Source organism: Rhopalosiphum padi, chromosome 3 (genome assembly GCF_020882245.1).
Source record: "Rhopalosiphum padi isolate XX-2018 chromosome 3, ASM2088224v1, whole genome shotgun sequence".
NCBI classification, from domain to species: Eukaryota; Metazoa; Arthropoda; class Insecta; order Hemiptera; family Aphididae; genus Rhopalosiphum; species Rhopalosiphum padi.
In genome coordinates this window covers 68,656,811-68,684,487 of record NC_083599.1, presented here as the reverse complement: position 1 = coordinate 68,684,487, position 27,677 = coordinate 68,656,811, and the positions used below count along the sequence as shown (strand labels likewise).

At 26.8% G+C, this 27,677-nt stretch overlaps 1 protein-coding gene across 1 annotated transcript in view; it reads right to left on the bottom strand.

The window, feature by feature from the left end:
* The window catches only part of LOC132926417 (sex peptide receptor), a 222,115-nt gene extending 195,396 nt beyond the window's left edge, over positions 1-26,719 (bottom strand). The window contains exon 1 of the mRNA XM_060990772.1: positions 26,201-26,719. The gene's annotated coding sequence lies outside the window, so the exon portion shown is untranslated. The remainder of the gene's footprint in view (positions 1-26,200) is intronic.
* Positions 26,720-27,677: the final 958 nt, after the last annotated feature.

Here is a 27,677-nt window from a genome sequence, read left to right as displayed (position 1 = left end):
GATGTTTCTATACGAACATTATATAATATTTTCGAAAATTTCATATTTCGCGGTCGCCTTTTTCTCCGCCAAATTATCGTTAATAGACTGAACAACTGCTCTCCCGCAAACGCGGCGATATACGTTATTTATAATGCGATATATATATATATATATATACAATTAACGATATCTGCGGATTCCGGGCTGTTGGAACGATGATTGGTTTCTTTAAATGAGAGTAATGGAAGTCTGCCGACTGGCTTGACATTGATTATTTCGTTGAAATAATAATGAATATAAACCGACTTTGCCGGCGATGCTGTAATAAATGCCTGGTGGCCGGCCTGGTCTGATGTATGTACGGCACGCATGCGATCAATCAAACCGAATCAATTACCCCGGGGCGCGATATAATTCGGGCCGAACGGCACACTCGACTGGCACCGCCGGGGTTGTGTGTGCGGCAAAGGGCGGGTGGCGGTGATGAGAGACGCATGCACAAAAGTCGGGATCCGTATCGGACTGATCTGACTAATACTTTTTGAAATCGGTAGCAGAAAAAATAAATAAACATAAAACCCGAACCTCGTCGCCGGCGCACCGGAGCCGAGAGAATTTAGAATTTTCACTCCTCCGCGGCGGCGGCGGCGGCGGCGACGGCATCAGCAGCAGAAACACATCGCGGGATATCGTAAAACGATATCAAAATGTGATTTATACTCGCCGCGACTGCCGCCGAATCGACGGCCGTATGGGACGTCGTTCGAAACACACGATTCGTGCGGCCGCGTTCGAAAAGCCTATTCGTATATTATTATAACGTCGTCACGACCATCGGAAACCGATCAAATACTATTAATTACGCGTTTGCAGATAAACAATAATATTTTAATTATTTGATAATATTATATCGGTTCCGTGTGGATATCAGGGACGACGAACGTGGGGAATCGAACGATCCGAAGCGATTCTCTGGACGTACCTATATAGTTTTCAATATAATTACATAATCCCATCCACTTACGAACATATTACGGTATAGTGATACATTATAGGCTATATTTTGACGTTATATTTTACTAAACATATTGCAGCGGGTAAAAAAAAACTACTACGTATTAATGACACTCTTCGTGTTATTGCAGCCCTCCGGCGTATCGTGATATTCTTATATAATCCATTTTTTTTTATTATTGAGCCACCATATCACATACCGATATTACTATTATGTTTCTATTAAATAAAATGTCTAATAATGGTAGTTATGAATATTTTCTGATTCGTTTGAATCAAATCGTATTGCCGATACATTTTTCTACTCAATTTTAATTTTAATCTATACTGTCATCGGTTTGATTTAAAATTGTTTATTATTTGATAAGTCCTCGAATTTAAACGATTTCAGAGTAATTTTCCATTTTAAAACACATCAATTTTAGTAATTGATAAAGATTGTCTACTGCAGATGCCTTATTACAATAAAATTGTTAGCATTTTCAAATTCGAAACGAGCAACCCATTGATACTACAACGATTTTTTTTTTATTATGTTTGTACGTGATCACTTTTTCGGGTAACAAATTTTATATATTATCGCTCTACTTTGACACGGATGGTAGTTTAGAAAGATTATTTCTAGTATTTCTTGGTAGTTTTCAAGAAAATTGTGCTAAATCCAATAAAATTTACAACAAATATATTTTAGTATTATTATTATAAGTCATGTTCATATCTTAGATTGTGTAGAATGATGAAAGTTTACTATTTTAGACTTAATAATAGAAAATTGTTTTAAAATTCTATTGGTTTTTAGATAAGAAATAAACAATGAAAAAAAATTTAATTTATGCAGTATATACAAAAAATCAGATTTTTAATTTTTAATTCTTAAATTTGGATAGAAATTTACAATAAAAACCACAACGTGTTATTCATAATTTGAAAACAATAAAAATCACTAGTTATGGTTTGTTTAGAAACATTATTTTGAAATACCTATGACTTAAACAAATTAACTTAAGCTACGCTTATAAACGATTTTTTGAATGTAGTAGTTTATCATCACGTTCAAATTAAAAAGTACCGTAAAAACTACCTTATACTGAGAAAAGCTAAGTGAATTACTATACCTCACCCAGTCTTTCTATATTTGGGCCATTTGTCTGCAGTAACGTGACATTATGGAGAAACCGTATTTTTATATTATATATATATATATATATTTTTAATAATATTAATGTTAAAAATGTATTATTTCGATTTAGATTGTGCACTGAAAGTAGGTAGTTTAAATTTATGTTGTTAAATAAATATTTATTTTTAAAAAATAGTTAAAATCACTTCTAATGTATTTTGTCATTAAGTAGATCACTAAATAATATTTTTAAATTTGATTGAATTAATAAAAGAGGTGGATACTTGAGTAGGTACCAACCTATTGTATGGTAGGTGATGATGATGAATAGGTCAGTATAAATGTTAATGGATGTATTAAATTTGAATTCAATGTTACATCATCACATAAGAAAAACAATTCCAAACGTATACAGTCTATCGATTACCAGGCAGACCACGAATACTGTTTTTGAACAACAACAAAATAATGAACATCGTTGTTCATAATAATATTTAAATAAGTAATTTCACCTAAATATTTTAAACATGGAATATAAACAGAAAATTATGCTTGTATATGTTTTAGATTTTTTGGTTGAGAATGAAAAATGTATAAGGAACTTCGTATTAAATATTCAATTTGTTGCTATAAAAATTGCACATTTAATAAATTTTTAAATGTAAAACAGTTTCCTAATTTTTATGTTTTTGATAACTTTTGTTAAAATTCAAAATTAAAATGCTCATAAAAATAAATTGTATCTAAGTTTTTTTTAATATTTTTAGGTGTCTATAGGAATAGTTTATATACCCATGGAATCTTATATTAAATTTTCAAGCTTCCTGACTAAGCGAAAAAATTATTATCAACATTTATAGAAATAAAACTAATGAAAATTTCAAATTCCAAATGCCTATAAATAACTCAGAGACCCGAAATATTTTGAGAATTTTATAATGAATACAAAATTATAGTATAAATATTTGTTAAACATTTCAATAACTACGGTTAATCGTTTTCAAATTGAATTAAAAAAAAAAAAAATCAATTTGTTCAAAATTGGATTTGAGTAAAATTTCCCATTCCCCTTAATATGTTATTTGTTTTTCCCGGTTATTTTGAAAAATACTATACATTTTAAACTTATACTTCTCTAATGTATAAACAAAATTCAATTTTCTATTCAAAGTCACCCTCTAAGTGAAAAATTGAAGCATTTTTTGGACAATGTATTGTGTATTCATACAACAACAACAAAAAAAAACACTCTAACATCAAAGTAATATCAATATATTGATCACTCCGGTTAGTTCGCTTCTAAAATCTCGTTGTACCTAATGTACCTATACAAAAAATGATTTTGAACAAAGAAAATGGATAGATTACCATTTATTTCTAGAGATAGTTTATTGTATATTAACCATATATTTTATAATAATTATAAGTAATTTCTCAATTTGGGAGGTTGTATTAATTGTTGTAAAAAATTCTGTACATGACATATTTAAATTTATATCGGCAACCGTCGAATGGTGTGAATAGATTTGTGTTAAAAGTACTCATTTTTGAAATTTTATCATATTGTATATAGTAAATAATAATAAAAGCTATTTTGAGAAATTTAAATCATTTATAGCTTATTTATTTATTTTAAAAATAACAGTCGAGTGACTAGAATACATTAAGGATAACTCATTATTTTCTGTTTAAATAACTAATTTTGACACAACTTCAAACAATTTTATAAAAAAAAAACTTAGAAATACAAAATTTGAAAACTTAATGTTTAAAAAATGTCAAAAAGATCCAAAATTATTTATCGTAGGGTAAAATAATATTTGTCTTAATGATTATCTAGTTTTTACCAGATTCTCATTTTTTTATTTTCAATTCTCCAAAATATATGTTGGGTGAAAAAAGCTATCAGAAATCACTTTAGATGTTGAAGATAAAATCAAATTCAGTTAAAAAAAAAATAAAAAATAATAAACAATTCATTTATGCTTTTGGCTCTCTAAAATGAACAAATTAATATACTTTGATATTTTAAAATTGTTAATAACACAGACAATCATTCACCCAATATAAATTCAACTATACTTTGATAATTATTATTTGTATTTTGTTTTCCTTGCAGAAGAACAAAACATAAAGTTTACTGTAAACTGAGATAGATTTATGAGATTCTGAATAAAAAAAAAAAATAATAACCTCTATAATTTGTCTTGTCTGCGTTCTCTTTATTATAATTTCAATAACGTATTAATTTTATTTATTGCTTTAAAATCGGAGTTTTCGATGTTTAGTTTGTAAGAACAAGAAATACTGTAGATACCATTGCCACATATTTTTTTGATGATAAAAATTAAAGAATTTATAATTATTATACATTTGGCTTTTATAGTATAGCTTAATCTAATATGCCGTGGTACCGTATTAACAGTATTTGACTGTAACCATATAATTGTATTACATGTTTCAACATCAAATTACAAAAAAAAAAAAAAAAATAAATAAATAAAACTTTACTCCCTTTAAAAAGTTGTATGAGCTCGCTTAGCTGTTTGTAGGTAGCTATTATGTTGTTATATTTTATTGTTATACCCTCTCGCTTTCGAAAATCCCGATTCACACTCCTAATTATACTCGTTAATTATATAGTTGCGTTACATCAATGCACTACTCCGTAATGTATACCGCTATACATACAATACAGTTTTATTCGTAAAAAAGAATAAAAATAATAATATATTTATTGTCGTGACGTTATACTTTGACAGTGGTTAAATGAAAAAGAAACTAGCATTTATGACAACTAAAGCGTTAACGGTTTGTGTGCTGTTTGGTTAAACTTTAATTAGCCGTTGAGTTAATTGTGTTCCAATTATACTCGGTTGCAGTTATTCAGTCGACCTGTGTATTATCAATCATGTCTTAATGCGTCTCATTGTCGCGATAAAAATAAATAAAACAAGAGGGAATATCAATTATTCCGTGGTTTGAACGGTAAATGAATACAAAGAACAGGAAAAATAAATAAATAACAAAAATGACGGAGAGGAAACAGCGTCACTCGTCTTCACTCATATCCGCGCTAAAAGCGAACAGCGGTATAGATTGCGGCCACACGATAAATTCGAAAACATCGAGCGACGAAAAACGTACTGGCGATCGAAAATCGATTCTGTCGGTACGGCGTTGGTTCGCAGCTGCTGACATTTGCTGACATTTTATTTTTTGACATTTGTGTGCAGTTCCCTTAACGCACATAGAGACTAACGAGAACGTTTAAAAACGTCAACACGATATCGTTGCGTTAACGTCGTGCGGAATATTCGTTTCGTAATAATAAAAAAAAAAAAAAAGAAGATAATCGATAGCCGTTCGTATAGTTGTCGAATGTCCATGTGTATGCGCGATAATCTATGTTATACTCGTCCGACGTTGTATTGTATAGAGACACTGTTATTATTGTTGTAACGGATTATGACGACTTAAAATACACAATCTTCCATCTTAATTATTGTATGAAGTAATTATTTGTGTCATCAAGACCGTCTTATAACATCTGATAAACAATCCCGGCCGGGGCCTTTAATTCCATGTTTAGCTATCCATGTGTCCAAGGACATCACAATTCACGAGAAATGGAAATTTCATTACAACCCTACAGTAAAGTACACTCCGGATAATCGGATAACTGATTTATCGAACAAGCCGCAGCCTCGAGGCAATAAATATAGTACTAAAATGTCGAAACAAATAACGTATAAATGCGGTATAATATGCATATATATATATATACAGTCGTGTAGAATTTGTGAATCACAATTCTATAAATTAATTGCGCATTTAAATTTTCTAAAATATCAAATAAATATTTGAAAATTAATGTGACTGTAGGCTTGTCATTATTGGGTTAAAATTGTAATCGTTTCAGGGTTTTCTGTTAATGAATAATATTATAATTTAACATAATATTATTATTAACCGTTATTTTAATATCAAAAGTTCCCAAATTTATAACTATTGTGATTTAATTATACGAATGATATTATATTATATCGAATATAAAATAAAATATATATACAAAAAAAACAGCGGTCTTCAACCTTATTGGACTTATAACCAATTTCAGTTGTTATTGTTAATTATTTATTATCGAGGAGTGGCAAACCCGTATGTTCGAAAACAAAAAAAAAGCTGATTGAATAATTTTGTTTATTTGTGTAAAACCAAACAAATTTTTAATTAATTTAATTTTCTTATTATATTAATATTATTTGCTTTGTATGATTGAATGAAATATATTTTTACTACACATTTTTTTTATTTATTGAAAGTATACTGCGATTGAATTCTAAAGCTCATGACTTAAATTTGATTGAATTTTGTAGAACTTACCAGTTGTTTTATTAGACATTCAACTAAAAGGTATTTTTATTAAGTACTAAACACTGATACTCTAATTGTACCTACGTTTTTTTGATGTTATTAAATAAAGTGATCTTATTTAAAAAATGTCTCATTATATAAAATATTGGTTTTGAAGATATCACTTGATATTATTTACATTAATGTACATTTTTGTACTAAATTTAATATTGAAACTTAAGATCTAAATAAGTAAATTATTTTTAAAATTCATTTAAGGTGTATAGATTTTCCATGGTTATAATAGTTAAATAACAGTACGTTTCGAAATTAAATATATAATTTATAGTATATTATAATACTTTAAATTTTCAGTCTACTACATTTATAGTTTTTATAACAATATGGTATTTTTAACATCTACCTACATTCAGCAAGATGCATCACATTAATATAATTTAAGTAATTTTAAAATTTGACTTCTTTGTAAAGTAATTTCTTTTTCAATATATCATATCAGTGCTACATTTTCTTTGAAAATCTCTCCCGGATTTTTCGTCCAATGTAGAAGGCAAATGTGTTTTTTAAATCTCAATCCCAACGGGAAGTCACGGACCTCCGACCGTGCGATGTTTTCATTATATTGTCGATTTTTCAATAGGGGTAATCCCCTCGGAGGAAAATCCTTATCTTGAACTTTTATTTTAGAGGTATTTTTTTTAAATTTTACTCATGTCCATTTGATATCCAATGTTACAAGCCTAATCATTTCAAGAATATTTATAAGAACGTTCTCAAAAATAAAAAATGAAATATGGTGGTAACAAACTTTTATATAACTTTTATCAAGATAGTTAATCATCGACTAAAATAGTGTTAGCTACGAATCGAATCGAAGATGAATTTTGTTCTAATTTCTATCGTCGTTAAAATAAAATAAAATAATTGTACTTGATAAAAAACTATAAATTATTGATTGATTTTTGAGTTCCGTTATTTTTCAACGAGTCAATTAAGTTATTTATTAATATATACAGCTATTATTGCCAAAATATACTGTATTGTTGCTATCATGTTTTTGGTGTGAAAACGATAAATTTGTAGATTTGAACATCATGTTATAAACTGTGAACTTGCTGCCTATTGCAGGTTACTCTGTTGCTAAATCCGAACATTTCACAAATAATCGTATACGTTTAACCGAAGAGGGTGTCCGATAGAAATAATATATATCGTATTTATAAAAATGATAAATATAACGTATGCTTATAAATTAATTTTATTTATTTGTCTTCTATAATCACTGAGAAGCTAACCGTTTGGCAATAATGTTCGTCACGGTTGGTTCTATACCACGAGAGTCTCAATCAATCATACGGTGCGTCGGTTATGTCATAATAATAATATGACAGACATGGAATGACGCTAGACAAAGTCGTCTGAACCAAAGGTTTCGCATTATACTCCAACATAACGGCCGTAACACCGGAGAGGAGGGTAGTTAAGAGAGTTGATGTGCTGTTTCGTGATAAATTACTAATTTACCCTCGTTTCACGAGAGATCTGTCGACAACGATAATGTAATGATGACGCTGATAACATTATGATACGGACAATAGTTTATCTCGACAAAGGAAACATTCTGCATGACACCGGGACGCGAACTATATAGGGTCAGACAAAAACTGAATTACACGCTGTGGCAAACCTGGACGCGTGTACCGCGAAAAACTCAACACAAATATTATACATAATACGATATACCTATATATGTATATTGTATATATATATATACATACAGGGCATAGGCACATATACACCTCTAAATCATACACATAATATTTTACACCGTCGGGGGATTACTACAATATGCGTCGTAATAATGTAGTAGTGGGTGAACCATTTAGGCGCCAAAAAACAATAACAATGACGAGGACGACGATGATGATGATGGTGACGATGCGATGATAATAATAATAATAATAATTATTGTTATTATAATAACATAAATTGTATTTTCGGGTGCCTACACCTACCTACTGAGCGTGGAAATTGTGTTTTTCGTTTAAGCCGTATAGGAAGCGCACCAGAAATTCGGTAACAATTGTTTTAATAACGCCCGAGTTAAAACGCGTTTATCTACCTACTATGGTAACCGGAAAGTATGTACTGCTACTGCTGCTGCTGCAGTATGTGACTATATGTGCACACGTGTACGAAATTTACTTGTATATTGTTTTTTTTTTCTTCAGTCACTCGCAATAAACCAGAGAGGAAACAACGAAAGTAAATTATTTCGTTTTAATAAAATACGAAACCCGAACAACACGTTTTCCCTTAAATTTCGCATAAAAATCACATAGCGTTGTTTTTATAAATATTGCGTAAATCCTGATTGATTTGTTTAAAAACAATTTTACCAAATTCTTTCTTCGCGAATCGTTTTTAATCGTTCTGTATAGCGTATAAAAAAGTGAATCTGAATACAATTTATTCTAGACCTTCTACAGTCTATTGTTGTTCATTATTTTAACAATTTTAATAACAGGGCACATTTTATTTGTTCAAAGATATAATAAAACACAAATTGGTTCATAAAAAAGTAGAGAATAGTACATTTATAAATCTTAAAATCATAAACTTTTCCGAGTAAAAATAGAGTAGTTGTCACTTAGTGTAAAAAGGCAGAACCTTTCATGGTTGCTTTATTGGATTTGTAGAATCAGATTATTTTCTACCCTATGTATATGTATATCCTTTTTATAGTAAAAATAAAGTTTTACACTTAAAATTTAGGTATTGTTAAACTTCTATTTTTTTTATTTTTTTCGCCATTGAGTATCTTACATATCTTTTGAATGTAATAGTATTTTTAATTAAGCTTGTCATATAAACTTATATTTAAGTATATAACTAACGAATAATGATAGTACTATCGCTGTCATAACATAGATAACGAAGTAATAATACATAATATTATAAATGTTTTAAAATTGTATAGGTTGAAGTGTACCTATCCAAGTTAGGTTTTGTTGGAACAAAGGTTCTATTTTTTAATTTAAGATAAATGCATTAATATTATTATTAGATTAGGTTATACTATAATATTGTAATATTGTAATATATTGATGCAACTATATTATTATTGTAAAACGAAAAAAAACCAAACTGTATTTCCAAACTTCAGTGCACTAAAGTTTTAAATCAAATTACTAGAGTGCGTACAAATCATCATTCTAATCGTGACTAATGATTGTGCGAACTCAAAAATAGAGCCTCAGCGCCTAAAATGTACCAAATTTTCGTATTGCACTAAAATCACTGTAAATAAAATTATTTATGGTGTATTACAATCAAGATTTATGATAGAAGTATAATTTTCGAATATTCGACTGAGTACGTACCCGTTATTAAAAGCTAGTAGAGATAATAAATTAAATTTAAAAGGCAACTAAGATTATTTTTGAAAGAAAAATCGTTTTGTTGAAAAAAATAACATATTGCAATTTGAGATAATTATAACTATATAGTAAAAATAAACAAAACACTTCCAATTAAATTCACTATGTAACAGGCGTCATACTTAAAACATTTTCTTGATTTGTTCAAATGATTAATTGATTATTTTTTTCCCATAATATTACCAATCTAATTTAACAGTAAGTTATAACTAAACAACTTTTCAAATAAAAAATAAACAAATAAACATTAATAAATAAACGCGTATCTATTTCAGTGATCTATGAGAGCATAAGTTATATAAACAGTTTCGAAAAAAAAAAATAAAAAAATAAAAATCTCATTAGGACTCGGTGTTAACAAATTGAAAACAAAAGTAAATATCTTGGCAGTTTATTTTATATGTGTGGAGAAAATTTTTGAAAACTTGTGTTTTGAATCTTGTGCCGTATTTTCTTGAATTCCTTATTTGTATGTAAATGTTTATACTTAAATTTTGTGACTTTTTATATTAAAATAAATAATGAAACTCTACATGTTCCAAAATGTTGAAAAACGTTAAATCGTTAAAGGTTTGTAATTTAAATAAGATAGACGAGCTGCGCATGTTATATTGCAATACGACTATATTCAACGTTTGTCTAACCAATATTGATTTGACACATCCTTATAGACAACTCAGCATTTTTAAAAATAAACACATTATGAAGATTGAATACGATGTTATTCGGTGTGGTTATTTAATAGAGAACACACTGCATTCTATTTAATTGAAAAATGTAAAGTAGATACACGTGATTCTAAAATTGTACATATAATTTATGTGACTCGTATTTTTCTCATCTTTATAACATTAAATAAAATCACCAATTTTTTTAAATACAAATCTATTTTTAAATTTATACGATGAATATTATCGTGTAAAAATATAAAAAAAAGGTAAGCTAACTTAAGCTTTAAAAATTGAAACTTTATTATTTGAATCCATAAACTACTTTTTTGATATTTATCTAAATACAAAAATTGATAAAAATCATAATTAAAAAAAAAATTAAAATAAGAAGTTACCATTTGAAAATAAAAGGTGAATACTGATTTCATCGTACTAAATCTTAATTAGTATTAAGTATGAGGGTAAAAAAAATTAGAATTGTACTCTGTGTAAAAGTTACATATTTAGTGCATTTAAAATAATAATAAGAAAAATAAAAATAATTGAATTTTCTTATATTCTTACAGTACGAATTTCGAAAAATTCTACATTGATTACAAAATAATTATCAAAATTATAATATCATATCTCTAGATGTAATTATATTTTATTTAATAAACTATATATTTCATAATTGTTTGTTTCTAAGTAATAATGACTATAGTCTAGTAATAGTATATATTATTATTATAAAAAATATTAGACTGCTTAAGATTAATTGTAAATTGTAATCACGAATAATATTATGGCAGGTTTATTATCCAAAGCCTCAAGTTAATATTTTCTTTTTGTTAAAAAAAAAATAGTGTTTATCGTCTAATCGATCATTTTATTATATTATTTATGCGAATAATTACAGTATTCTGTGGATGACATCGTTGATAAAATGTTGAATTGAAAATTTAGATTTAAAATCATGAGATAAGCTTGTGAACTGTTGTTTCTTTTTGAATGTCAGGAGTGATTGACGCTGATGTCGAAACGATTTTATTTTTCTATAACCTTATTAAGTAAAATACATATACAGGAACCTTATATGTGTTGTGTGCTTGTGATTTTCTATTCCTATCCTATAATACTAATGCGTGCAGCTAGTGAAAATTGGAAAATGTCAGAAAAACGAACGGGTTATAATATGCATTGATTGAGTGATTTCTTGTGCAAATGAGAACTACTAAAAAAAAGTCGAATATTTTATTTATTATGAGATGCCTTTAATGGTTTCCTCGTCCATTGAACTTCTAAAGTTAAGAATAAAAAATTATATTTTGTAAACATTTTATATTAACTTCAAACGCTTGCCTGATCATAATATTGTATTTGTATAATGTGTATTCATTCGTGTTACAAAGTCGTGCTTCAAAATATAATAAAAATAGGTAAGTACATAGAAATTGGCTGTTATACTTATATTATGTTTTAAGATTAATCAAGTTTCATACAATTTAAAACTTTTGAGTTCAGAATCAATGCAAATATTTAAAATAACTTATTTTGATCTCAGCCACTACAGAATAAATAATGCACAAAGGCATGTTTACAACAATACATATCATGCAAAGGAGTAACATTATATATTGATGATAATTTGATAATATTTATAAACGTTGGATTTAGCTCAACCCATTTTTTTTTTGTTATTTAATTATGATCAGAGATCATTCAAAATTATTATATTATACGAAGTATAGAGCCATCATAAACTCGTAATATAATAAATTATAATATACATTATACGTGTAATAAAATAAATTGAAATTTCGTATCAATTAAAAATGTCTAATAGCACCTTATTTTGTGTAAACAGTGTAAAATTTTCCATTACGTATATGTGTGCAATTAGTTATTTCCAATATAAGTTATATAGTAATTATCGCAAATAAAATGTATAGGTTTACTTATTTGGCTGTTTAAAATTAACTGGGACTATATAAATAATACAAGCATACATACAAACAGTGAGACTGTTCTAAATAACCGTGCATCATAGGCACCCTATACAAATATTGATGTCAAATTCTAATATTTGCTTTTTTTATTTTAATTTTATTTTTTTGCTAATATTACCCAACCACTAATATCGTGAACGATTTGAAGTAAACGATAATAATTATAAATTTATAACGCGTTATATAATAGTAATGCTGCATGATTCGGATATCGACTGCTTACGTTTATTTTTTCTCTAGGGTGTATGATATGGTGTGCGCATAGAAATCGAAAACCCAAATAGGTCATACCTATAAATAATATCCGACGACGTAAAATATTCAGAATACAGCCACCGTAGTGTAGGTATACCAATAAGCACCGATTAGCACAGAGATTGATATCAAAACGGTCAGACGAAGTGGAAATATAAATAAATAACGATTATTATTATTATTGGTATACTGATTGTGGCGTGGGCGGTAGACGGACGTACACAAACGCGAACGGTAAGTAGGGGTCGTTAGTACACAACCATCGGTCACGACTTAGAGGTCCAAGCCGTCAAGGTAAATATGTTGATAAATATATATAGGTACCTATATAATATACGCGTGTGTGTGCGGTGTGGCCGTGAGGGTCAGATAGGAAATCGGTCAACGTGAGTAATGTCCGGTCCACGTGCACAATACTCAATGCCCCCAGTAAGAAAATATCGGTAATTTATTTAACAGTGTGCGCTATTTGTATACGAAAAAAAATGTGACGACGATGATGACAACGATAATAATACCTAATATACGTACAGAAGCCAACGATAATCGTAAAAACACGTCATATATAGTGATTTTAATCACAATTTAATTTTACAGTTAAACTATTTGATTCATTTTCTATCAAAACGAGTATTTAAATTATGCGAGTATTGCCAATAATAACATTTTTGCAACCGTCCTTACCGGTATCCGTACGTATTTGCATCGAATGTCTATCGCACTCGAAACTATAATTGCAATTCGTTTGCGATTCGGTAGTAGGTACCTATGCCACCACGTTTGATGTATAGTATACTAAAAACACGAATATTATTCTGATTTTTCAATCGTTTTCCGACTCTTAGGTAACCATAATATTAAAATGGACTGAACAACTATAGTGACTATTCAAATCATACCATCCATTTAATTTGAGGTAACAAGTTTTATTTATACTAAATATTTATTTTTAGCACATGTTTTATATTTTATCGTGTTTTGTCAATTTTACGCTAACGGTTTCATATAAAAATCAAATTATTATGTGTTCGCAAAATTTAATAGAATACTTCGTAATAAAAAACAAACACCAACAATGTTTAAACTTTTCAGAATATTTTCAACAAAAGTTTTAGAAACTCAATGTACATTTTAGTTGTGAATACCTAAACTAATAAGTAATAAACAATGATTGTTTTATTAGTTATTACTAAAATATATTGTAAAATATACTTAACCTAACTGAACAATAAAAAATTAAATTTATTCAATGAATAATCATGATTATTTACAATTCTGTGTCCTTCAACATTGGTGTAGTGTTTCTTATTTACATTGAACATTTTATTTGTTCTATAATCAAAAATGCATCACAGCCAATCAGTTAATGTAAAAAATATACTGTAACAACAAAAGTGTCAACCTTGATTCTGATTTGATTGTTATTATCTTTCAATCTTTCAGAATTCAAAATAAAAAAAATGATCGTTATAACTCTTATTTTTTTTTTTTTTTTTTAGTGAAATGGGATACGAATTAAGGTATAAATTAGCGAATATTATAGAGAATATAAAATTGTACACTTCTTCATTAAAAAATGTGAAAGAAATTTTAGTATATTTGAATTTTTTGTGAAAATAAAGTGAATCTTTATTCGCCGAGGACTACCTAAAACAGTTCAAATTACACCACATCTGCTGATAAAAAATAAATGTAACATTATTTTTCTCTATAATAGTTTCTTGTTACCAATGTTATTTGTTATTTATTTTCATTTAATCATAAATGTATATTTTTCTTTTTATCATTATTATATTGTTGAGAATATTTTATTTTTTATCCAAATTGCCCCATGTCTCTAGTTTCGATATTATTATAACGTTGGAATAATGCCTATATATGTGATCATAAAAAATATATTCCCAAAACAAAAAAATGTAAGTTTTAAAAATTCTCTAGTTTTTCCATGCCGAAAATAATTATTATAGTTTATAAATTTAACAATTATTATTTTACACGATGTTATATTATGATTCTAGTGCAAGAACGATTCAATTCATCAAATATATTTATTGTAGTATATCGTGTTAAATAAGGTACACAATATAATGATATTTCAGTTATTTGAGGAAGTGAAAAAGTGCAAAGTTTATTGTTTATAATTTTCGCAATTGAATATGTTTTATACTGTAAATATTAAAAACATTTTATTAAAAAATATAATAAAATTAGAAATATCAATTGAATTTAATAAAATTACATTTTAATATTATGTATAATATGATAAATTGATAAATTGATTTTGATTAAATGGTTTAAAGCTTACAACTGCAGATACACATTTTGGAAATAAATAATTAGAACAAGCTAATATATTGCTGTCACAGTATTTATTATACAACATACAGCATATTTATCTCGTATTTTAATCCTTCACGCATTCAACATCATTTTTTTTTTTTAGGTTTCACATATTTTCTAATGTGTTTCTGTTTATTTTTATCCACTTTTTGATTTCCAAAATTATGTTAGATAATGCTCTACGTTACCTAAATATTGTGAATTTTGTCGAAAATCGGTTGGTATTTTTTAGTACTCGGTTCTTGGTTGTATAATAGTTGAATAAACTACAAATATTTTTAATTCAGCGTATTGTGTATAATATAGTTACTATAGTTAGGAAATATGTATGTATATTTTTTTTATCAATCAAATTGAATAGCCCGTTTCAACAACTAGTTATATTTATTTATAATGTATAGTTAAAAGTTTTATAATTGATTATTTTTCATAAAAAAACAATTTGTGCATTTCTCATTTAATTCGTTACATAAAAATAAGAAATGAGTAAAATATATTTTGTTTTAATACATTATAATATATCTATAAACTTAACGAGCAATTTTTTAGCACTTACATAAAAAAAAACCTCATATAAAACTAAAACCTTTCCAAAGCTTAACAATACAATGTAAAATACATAATTTGTCACTAGTCACTACCTAACATTATATCAAAAGTATCGTGAATATTTTTGAATAATAATCATCATTAACTGGAATAGTAGGAGAAATTAAATTACAACATTATATTATTGGAAAGGATGTATTTTTGTATCATAATTTAGGGGCTTAGCTTCAGAATTAGTTTTGGTTGTAACAGAATTTATTAAATTAATAAACTAATTTAAAAATCATTAAAGTAATATAATATAATATACTATTAGATATTACACAAATACATAATTAGGTAAACACTCGTATAAAGATAAAATGCCAGTGTTCATTATAAGTTTAACAGTACACAATTTTATTACAAAGTCTTTGGAATAAAAATATAGTATATTTCAAAGCGATTCGCTTAAGTTTATGAGAGTTATTTGAAAACCGTCTACTGTTGAGTAAATGCGAATAATTTTTCACAAAGTGGTCATCCTCGGAAACGTGTATAATTATCGTAGTCATGTATGAAGATTCATATGTAGGAATTCATTGTATTTTGTAGTGTAACCCGTTTGTTTCTACAGTGGAACATAATATATTATTGTTATTCTAATTTCCAGCGAACAATGTCCTATGAGGTATAGTGTGATGATTTATAATAGCCGTTTCATCATCTGTGTCAAAGGTGCCTAGCTTTATTGTATAAGTTTCATGCTTTGCTCAATTTATAAACTATATATGTACCAAAACTGATTTTTTCTACACCAAATTCTTCATTTACATTGTTAAAAAATAATGTTATAATTTATAGTATTTATTCGTGAATGATAGTTATTTTAATTAATTTAGTAATGTGTGTTAACAAGGATAACAAATTTTTATTAAACAAGATTAATACCTTTAATGATCAACAAGTTTTTATAGTACAACTTTGTCGAATATACTATTATAGGTTATTATAATTATTTTATAGTATTATTATGACATATTATAAAACGAACTAATTGTACGCGATTGTTATTTTCAATGATTATTATTTTTTGTTTAATTCTTAATATAACTGAATGCATGAAATTGATTTTTTGTGTAAACTTTAATTAATATTGAATCTTTTTTAATGTAATTGAATATTCAAACATTAATAAGCTACTCCATTAAATATTTGCCAAGTAAAAATGTTATTACAAATTGTTAAACCCAATAAAAATTATTATTTCCTGGCACTATAAGAAAATAATTTGAAAGTAATCTATTAATTTAATGGTTTTTTAGCATTCCCCCCCCCCCAAATGTGTTTAACAAAAATTATTAATTAATTACGTTAAAAAATTTACTTTTTTTAATTTCGACTTGATAAGCTTTTTTATACTTATATGTGCCAAATAAACCAAACATTTCATTAGTTGAAATATATAAAAAAAATTATTTTTTAATATTTTATTATGAGAGTTGAGAGTAAAAATTACTTGAAAATGTACTTGAATACATCCAGGTAATTATTATGGAATAACACTAATCACTACATAAATAATCATTTAACTTGTATAGTTATATTTCTTCATTGTTTTTAATGTAAGTATTATAAACTTAATTGAAAATGTAAAAGTTCATAAATAATAATTATTCTTAAGATTACAATTGGTAAAATCACGAAAAAAATAAACATGATACCTATTAAACATTTATAAAACGCAAATTATTTAAAGGAATCAAATTAATTTTTCACCGACTGATATAAGTGCGTGTTTAAGATAGGATTAATAATAAGTAGAACTGTAAAGAAGAAATAGAAATTCCATTTGACGTTTCATATATATCAAGGTAATTTAAATTGTGAAACATTACGATTGCAATTTATACTATTATAGTATTATATTATGCCATTCGATAGTGCTAGAAAAATAATTGTTAACAGTAATAGGCAAAATAAAAATAAAATAATTTTTGTAAATATACATCATAATAAGATAGATCTGTTTAAGATAAAACGAAAAAGAAAAAATCAGTTAAAATTATATGTATTACTGATTTATTTAAAAATATTTATTATAGTGCAGTAATTTTTAATTTTTAATATGTTTATAATGATTTTATATAAGTTACTGTAAAATTTTCAGAAAATAAAGACTGCATTAAATTCCCCCCGTTACGTATTATGTCAAAGCAGAATATAATATTTATATATTATACGTATATTTTACGTATAAAATTAGATTGTTTTTTGAATCGTTATTAAAATTATACTAAAATAATAAAACAAAAATCATATCCTTGATATATTAGTTTGAGATACCTGTGTATTCTCGCACGAGTTTCTAAAACTACGTAATAAAATGAATGATTATGGTTAACTACTGTTTTAATAAAAAAAGTTTTGGTTTTTAATAGGTAGGAAATACAACTGTTTATATTATATTAAAATATATATAGCTATACACATTTATAGTATTCCCTAGTTAAATTTAAATTAATCTATCTCAGTTCTTTACCCAACTAGTCGACTGAAAAATGATACAATTTTGGTCTTGATTAAAAAGTTTCGGTCAGGCTTAAGTAAATGTGATGCTGTGTCTTTGTTTAAAATCAATAGCCCGGTTGAGCTAGGGATTTTAGGTTTTATTTTGGAGCTTTGACCTAAACTAAAAACATAAATACGAAACAAGTATTTCTAGATCTAAGCAACGTATAAGATTGTAGTATCCATGATATTTTCACTCAATAATATTACTTTAAAAATATGTTTCACTTGCAATAACTTCACACGTCCATAAAATAATATAAAAGTCAAAATAAACACGTGACATATTTATTTATACATCAAATCAAGTATTTGCATAAACATAATATTACGCAACATAATATTACATGAGATAAAAACTATTTCATGCATTTTTATTCTCGTAGATAGGTATTTGTTAAATTTAATGAAAAATTACTATTATAGGATGTATATCCTTGAGATATTTTGTTCCATTAGTTATAACTTTTAACCCTTGAGTACTTAAAATTGTATCTATAAAATGTATACTGTATTCATGTGAATATAATCGTTGATTAGAAAAACTTAGAAAAAGGGTTTACAGCTTTTCATTTTGTATTACATTTTTACTAGATAAAGTCACAAATTAATACTTATATCTTAAAATAGACTTCTTGCTTAATAGAACGAGTATGTTTGTGCGATTTTAATAAGTACTGACTTTGACACGCTACAGTGGTGTTCGTTAATTGCTCTTTTCGAATGCGCCATGATTAAACGAAATAAACTTTCAGTACTAGTGCACCTATTGAGTTCATATTATAATCGATTTGTTTTCCATGCGTTTCTTTTATACAAACAGAATGCATATTTTTCAAAACAGATTCGTAAATATGCAGTAGTGGCACACGCACATTGCGTATTCAAAGTCCACTTGCTATTTTTGTTGTGTTCATAATATGTTTTAACTGAAAATATTCGTCTCATATATTTCGTCTCTATAGTTTAGCTGTATATCGTAGTAGATAATATATATTATAATGCTCTGTTTTTCTTTCTTTTAAAAAAAAAAAATATGTTTAAGTCTTGAAAGATAATGGAAAATATATGAAAATATTACTATGTTATACTCGTAAGACTATACAACTATTGGATACGTGTACACTGTATTATTAGTATATTGCTACCAATGTAAATTAACAGTATATGAGAGTGGTATTAATTCTCGTTAAAAAGTTGTATACAATTACACAAACTCTATTTCTAATGATTATTTGTTGAATTGTATTTAGAGTGTTTACCATCATAGTGTAATATTATTCACAACTTTATATATAACGAGTGTAACAAATACGGGACTTAGAAACTTTTACTTTAGTGGAAACTTTGTAATTTAATAACAATAATTTTCTTTAATACAGTTCAAGTGTAATTTATAAATTATATAACTAGGATACCTTAAATTAATTATTTATTACAATAGACATTTTAATGTTATTATAATAGAGACCGTTCATTATTGTGTTTACATTAATAGTATTTATTATATATCTGTTCACTTAAAAAAACTTTGGTTGGAAGCCAAATTGAACAAATGTATTTTAGCTATGTGTATATACAAAAAAAAAACAACATCAACAACAACTTGGACTTTTCGAGCAGTGTTTAACAGTTCAACACAATTTAAACATCATTGAGTATACTGGTCTATTGAATGGAAAATCAAAGTACCTACAATATTAAATTAAATCGTTTTACGTAAATATTTATGTTATTTTCAAATAGTGTCCTTTATTCACTGTTTTTTCAATATAAATTTATAAAGCTTTCTAAAAACTAGTTTTTTTTTTTCAAATAATACGTGGTAGGTGATTGCTGAATAAAAAGCACTGGAAAAGTTAATGATTAATTACAACTTATTACTTTGTCAATAACAAAGTATAAAGTTAAAAATTTAAAAACAAACGATTTAAAAAAAATTATACTATGTTTATTCCTTTTAACAAATACATCAAACCAATTGGTTAAATAAAAAAAAATAATATTATTATTTGTTTATTTATACGATTTGTTTGCTCGTCCTTTGCTGGAATTAGCCAAATATCTCAGGGGTGTCAATTGAAATTAGTAAAGTTCTAAAAATAATATTGAAATAAATTAGATTAAATTAAAACGTATTTTTAAGTGAATGTTATTTTTATGTTCATAAAATACATAAGATATGAAAAAAAACAAAGTTTTAACTTAAATATCAAATCATAAAAATATGTTTTATTATAAACAATAATTAATAAATTAAATTATCGTATTAATTATCTTTATTTACATAAATAATAATATTTAATTAAATAGCTACAGATATTTTAATATTGCCATGGGGGCTTTAATTTTCAGTATTATTAGTTTTTTGAATTGTAATACAAATTTATATAATGCTATTAGTGTAAATATTATATTATAAGTTTTTAAAGTCGACAAATATAATTGTGAATAACTGTAAGAATGATGTTGTTATTTCAATTGAAAAAATGACAAGCTAATATTTTTTTTTAGTTGAAAAAGAACTCAAGAAATGTTGAATGCCATTTTAAACTTGAAGAAGATAAAAAGACTAATGCACGAAAATAATTGTCTAAAGATTATCGAAATGGTCATAAGTACGATATTTAAGTATTAATGGTATTGTTTTTGATATTTCCTAAGAAGATGATATATCAAGTCAATATTAACAATTTAATTATATTTTCAAATAAAAGCCTTTTTGGGGGGCGATCATTGTAAGAAAACAGAAAGTTATAAATTTAATAATATATAGATTTTCCAGAATAATCTATGAAATTTCGAGGAATACTTATTGAGAACTTTGAAGCTTAAAAATGTTTTAGTGGCCTTGAATAGTATTTGTTTATCTTGTGAGATTTATGGTACATTGAATGTTCATTAGACAATAGCAGTAGACAAACAAAACCGTTTTTCGAAAAAAAATTTTCAACTATACAATTACAAAGAGAACTTGTATTTGTATATTACATTATATATGAATCGTCTAACTGTAAGTTTAACTCTAATACAATATTATACTGATATATATCTTGTTTGTGTGTAGGTTAATATAGAATATTTGATGTAAATAGTTTAATTTTTAAATAAAGGCTGATAAATTATTCAGGTACCTATAGGCACTAATAACACGAGTTTCAGATTTAGACATTGTGACATCTGGTTCTAAAACCAAGTTAAACAATTTTTTAATTAGTTGAACACCCCACCTAAAAATTAAACATATACATTGAATCCATGTTTTCTAATTATATTTCTGATATTTGTAACTGATATGTTTATTGTAATTAAAAACGCTTTCTAAAATTATAAGAAAATAATGTATAATGTATTGTCACGATTAATCGAAATAATGCAAATGGAAACGTCACAAAAATTCATTAAAATTAAAAAGACATAATAAATAATAATGTACGTATGCATCTATATCGCCGAATAATACCCATATTGTATGGCGTTGTTTTAACTTGTTTTAAAAGTAATGTTGGGCACACATACAATTTATAATTCATGGTTGATTTTAAATGTCCCACATTAAACTTCGCCGTGTAAAGCCATAAAATAATCAATGAAAATAAGATACCACTGTCTGAAAAATCACATAATAAATGTCGTGCAAGTATAAAACAAATTATAATGATATATACGTATACGGTATACATATGTGAATTGTGATAAAACTGAAAACAGTGGCTACTTATGTAGAGGCTACACGCGATTTAAATAAATACCTCAAAGACTTCAGGCACTGAAAGTGCATTTCAGTATATTATGTTTGACATTTTAATATAATATTGTTATAATATGTTAAAAAATTTTGTCCAAATACTAATACATGTGTTGTTATTTACCACGGTGTTTCGGAATGTTTCATATTGAAAAACTATAAGTACTGTTTCAGTGAACAAAAATAAAAATTATTATGAACGTAGTTTTTTAATTATTGTACATGTTAATATATAAGCACAAACAATTTCATATTATAATATTGTTCACAATACTATTGCAGCTTTTAGGTGATTTTTTTCAGCAGAAATTATGTTACTCTTACAAGTGGACAATATCACTGTTGCAGATTTTTTTCGACCGCCCTAGTTTAATTTCTATCGAGAATAGACGAAATTAAATACGAATATAAACATATACCTGATTAAATTGTATTGCCGTGCCTTGTGGAACGAACTTGGAATAAAAAATAAAATGTAAAATACCTTTAAACGTATTACCTACCAATGATCTAAATAAATGTTCATCAAACTATAGAAACTAATCGTATATTAAATTGACTGAATAATCATTAAAAAAAAAACAATAAAAAACCCCTTTTTCGAGCATAATTTGTATAAATATAACTAATTTAATTTTCTAAACGTCTTTAATAAATTAACTATTCACAATGTTATCTTGAATGTTGAAAAAGTTAATATATTTAACAATATGATATGTATACTGTTAACTTATGCCCTGCAGTATTGAGTTCAAATAGCAAAAATAATACCTAGATAAAATATATTAGATTACCAGCTAAATAATAAATATTTAGATCGATATGAAGATTGGATATTTAATTTTTATTTAGATAAATAATAATATGTAGATAAAACTTTTTTATCTAGATTTTAATCTCACAACAGTTATTTTTTTGATAAATGACATAACCAGGAAGGCGTATTTTGTGTTAAAAATATTTAAAAAGAAAATACGTATAAAATACAATATTAGTAAACGATTATTGAAAAAAATACAAATGAATTACACAACGAGATTTATCTAGATATTTATGTAGATTTCCATAATTTTATTTAAATCTTAGATACCAATAAATTAAATACTAATTTATTTATTTATTTATCTAGATGAGATGCAGGTGCATAATTTATATTAAGATAGGTACATTTATCTGTATAACAGTCAACTACATTGCAGTTAATTCAAATCCTAGATCCTAGATTCATTGATACGTATTATAAATTTATAATATTGTAATATTATATATATTATATTTTATTTTTACATCAATTACTTTAATTAGGTATGATTATCAAAAGTTATTTTATTTTTATTGTATAACAATAGAAACAATATAATTGAACGAATAAATTACTTATTAATTTGATACTAGCTGACTATTGGTAAATTAACATATAATCCATTCGAGTAAATTATTTAATTTTTATTTTTTTAATAATTTGAATCAGTGTCTAGTATTATAGATATTCAAGTGTAATTGTAACGATTATTCAATATTTATGATAATTCAAGTACATATATAAGATAAAACAGAGCATGATATACGGCAACTAACGTGAGAAAGTTCATTGGAATCAAAATCACTGTTCTCTTGAAAGTTTTGTTGGTGAAAACTGTACAAAAGAAATATGAAACACCAAAATAGATAGAGACAATTCACACGATACAATATAAAAATATAATATGTGTGTATACTATACAGGATATTACGTGAGTATTAAATATTTTCTACAAGAAATCTCTTAACGTGCTTAACAATAATAATCCATTATATTTTTGGAAATCTTTTTCTTTTACAACTTTAATGATATACATTCTTATTAAAACAATTGTGTATCAAATTTTAATAAATAAATGAATGATGTGTAAATAAAAAAAACTTATTAACAATACTGACATATATTAAAACTCGAAATAATATTATAATTAAATCTGATGTTCTATAAAAAAAAAAAACAATTATAATATTCAAGTTTAATTCAATGATAATTAAATGCATGTACACACTCGAAATTTGTATAGCATGACATATAATATATTATATGTGTAGATATTTTTAAAACAGTAAAATATTAATTTAATACTTACACCAATAATAATTGATGAACATTAACGTTATTTTTATTTTTGATTCAAAAAACAATTTTTTGTTAAAAAATCATTGAACTGTAAATGTGTGTTTGTTCACAAGTCACTAGTAGTACTTCTTTAGGCTTAAAATATTACCACACAAATAGGTCAAGTTTTCTATCTAAAAAGTTTCTATACATATAGAAACTTTTAGGAATTTCTTCTGTACCCAATAAGGTGGTGACAAACACACAACTATCTACCCAAAAAGAAAAACTACATAAATGAAATACCAACACATTCCTATATTGCCTACAATTTTAAATATTACAAACGTAAATACCATAAATGGTTGTTTGTAATTTTACCGCAGTAAAGTATTGTTTTAAATATCCTATTGTTAAATATCCTACTATTATAATTTTGTAATTTTGATTATCTTCTTATGGTGTAAATAAGTTTCAATTAAAAATAAGGAACTTAATATATAATAGGATTTTAAGTACCTTATATTGTGTATAGTGAATATATTAAATTTGATTTCAATCATAAATCACTGTTTATATATAAATGATTCTGAGCAAAAGAAACGATGGAAATTAGTGAATCAGCTTCTATTTCTAAAGATAGTATATTATGTGTTATTTTACTATATTATATTTTCGTAATTCAATAGTTTAACTCGTTAATTTATTTTATATTATATCAGTATTAAGTTATGAATAGATAATTTATTTAAACTTATAATTACTACAAATATGTGACATACCGTAAGAAAGGTAGGTACTGTAAATTATTTTAAATTAGTCCTAATATTTTTATTTTGAATTGTGCGTGAAAAATACTAGGTTTTAAAATGAACATTTTTTAAATTGCAATAAAGTAAGTTAATACCTTTACGGAATATCGTATTTTTTTTAAATATACAATTTTTTCAAAATTTGCACAAAAACTCGTAAAAACTTTAAGAACGAAATACTTACTAAAAAAAAATATTAGATGTAAGTAAATAGCATTAAAAGAGCAAACATATTTTTTATAATTATATCTTGCTTAGAAATTACAAATTTATCTAAATCGTAATGATTCTGATTTGAAACTGAAAAACAAAATAGATTTGGTCCTAAAGCCGGTGTCGCGTAAATATTTTGCTTATTTTCGCTTTTACTAAATAGTAAATTAACATTGAATCGATACAAAGTATATTTTTTTTATATTAATGGATCGTTTATTGACCATGAAAAATGAAATGTTAAATATTATTATCACAAATGTTTTAAAAGTAAAAAAATTCCGAAATAATTGTGTGGAAAATACATAATTTTTCCAAATGTAAAATTGTACAATCGTTATAATTTACATAATAAACATAACGTAAAATGTATACTATCATTATGTAGATTAAAAAATAATAACATTGAAACTATATGTATTTTCAGTAATGTTTACCATACAAATCTGAAACATTACATTTTATGATTTTTTCCTGCCAACATGATTGCTAAACACGCATTTTATAAATAAATTAAAATCGAACTACTACATTATTATTATAATTAGGTAAGTATTATAACTTACAAGTCCTATATAGGGCGAGGGATCTATATTGGCTATCCAATTATGTGGACCAACCTATTTTTATTTATTTTTTTTATTTTACTTACACTTTTCGGGCGATTAAAACTAAGCGAAAAATTAATATACATCACGGCACGTACATAAACACTGCTGAATCTAGTTAAATGTGCATCGTTTTAAAATACTAATTAGAATCTTTTCGAAAAATAAAAGGTAAACGTGAGCCTGTTTTTAATATCTCGACTGATTGCAGATTAACCGTGTATGGAATCGTTATTTTTTTAGCTGCGTAAATAATATGTGTTGTTAACCGCGCACACACGTGGCGTGATATTTTTACAACATAATAATATTATATACACACAAAATATAATAATTAACAGTAACAGGTGATTCTTCGATAGAATAATAATTATAATACGTGTAGTCGTCTAATACCTATGCCAAGTTAAAATATACGAAATCAAACCAATACATTATAATATAGGCACTTACCTCGTGCGGACAGTGGAAGTGGAGTCCTCCGATCTCTGGCGGTGTGCGGCTACGACAGTCCTGTTCGACTGTTCCCGGGGTTTGTGAGTGGGGGAGGACGAAGGCGATGACGGCGAAATAAGCAAGAAACGTACGAGGGACTACGTGAATATTGCGGTGAAATTATTTTTGGCCGCGTACAACTGCATGCAGCTTTCCGACGGAGACGGCGTGGGAGTGATCGAAAATCGGACAAGTCGGGATTTTTATCCGGAGAAAATTTGGAAACGGCGGAAAATAAATGAAAATTTTTCTTGGATTTTTTTTTTTTGTGTTCAGTGGAACGAGAAAAAAAATGTTTTGTTTTTAAGCGTAGGTATTATTTTTTTTTTCTGTCTCTCGTATCGTACGGCGGAGACGCGAGAAGAACCGTTCGTTGCGACTTGTGCAGCGGACGGGCGAGAAGGGATGTCGCCGGCACGGGGCAAGACACTGAGGTTTTGTGATCGCCGTGGCTTTCGGGTTTTCCCGTTTTATACTCTCGCGGCGATTATTTAACGGTCTGTAACGCGAGAGCGCGCGACTCCGACGCGTTGTTGTTGCCGGCAATCAATACACGGCGCATGTGTGTGCCCGCCGCCGCCGCGCCGCCGGCCAATTTACCCACACACGCGAATAATATATATACCGTCTTATCACCATAATAATAATAAAAACAACAACAACACATGCCTACCCCTACCTATACCACGAATGGCTACCGACAGAGGTTACGGTATGTCGGCTAACCGCGGTCGTTCCGCGGTAGGTAGGTATATATAGGCAGATAATGATGATGACGACAATAAAATATTATTTAATACGTCGAGTGATATGACGCGGTGCGTTATTTTTGTTTTACAAACGATTTTTTTAACTACGCAATGCTACGCATAATATACCTGCCCAACGTAATTCCCATCGAATTTTAACCGCGACTATGGACGATTTATTATTATTATATTTTTTTCAACTGACGTTTTCCATAATAATATCGCTACATGGTGTCGTCGTCTATACGCGTATACAGAACCGCGTGGAAAACATATCGTATTTTTAACGATTGCCGATTATCAAAGTTTGTGATGGACACGATGATATTATTAACGCCTATAATATCTACTGCGATAATAATATTACTTACCTGCCACTGCCACCGTCGTGTCGATTAGAGAAAAATAACGAGAACAAACTAGATGAAGGACTTGACATTTTGGAAGTGGAAATTGTTATATTATTGATATTTTCGAATCGCGTAAATTATATAGGTAACATAATAATGACATTATATTACATACACGTATAACATAAAGTGTGAATCATACACGACGATATACTGTAAGTATATTATCTTGTCAGTGGCGTGGTGAACAAAAAATAAAAATATTATTATAGGCAAATATTTTTTTCAATAGCCGTCTCACCTCTCGACTTGCCCACATTTGGGCTTCCTTTGTAC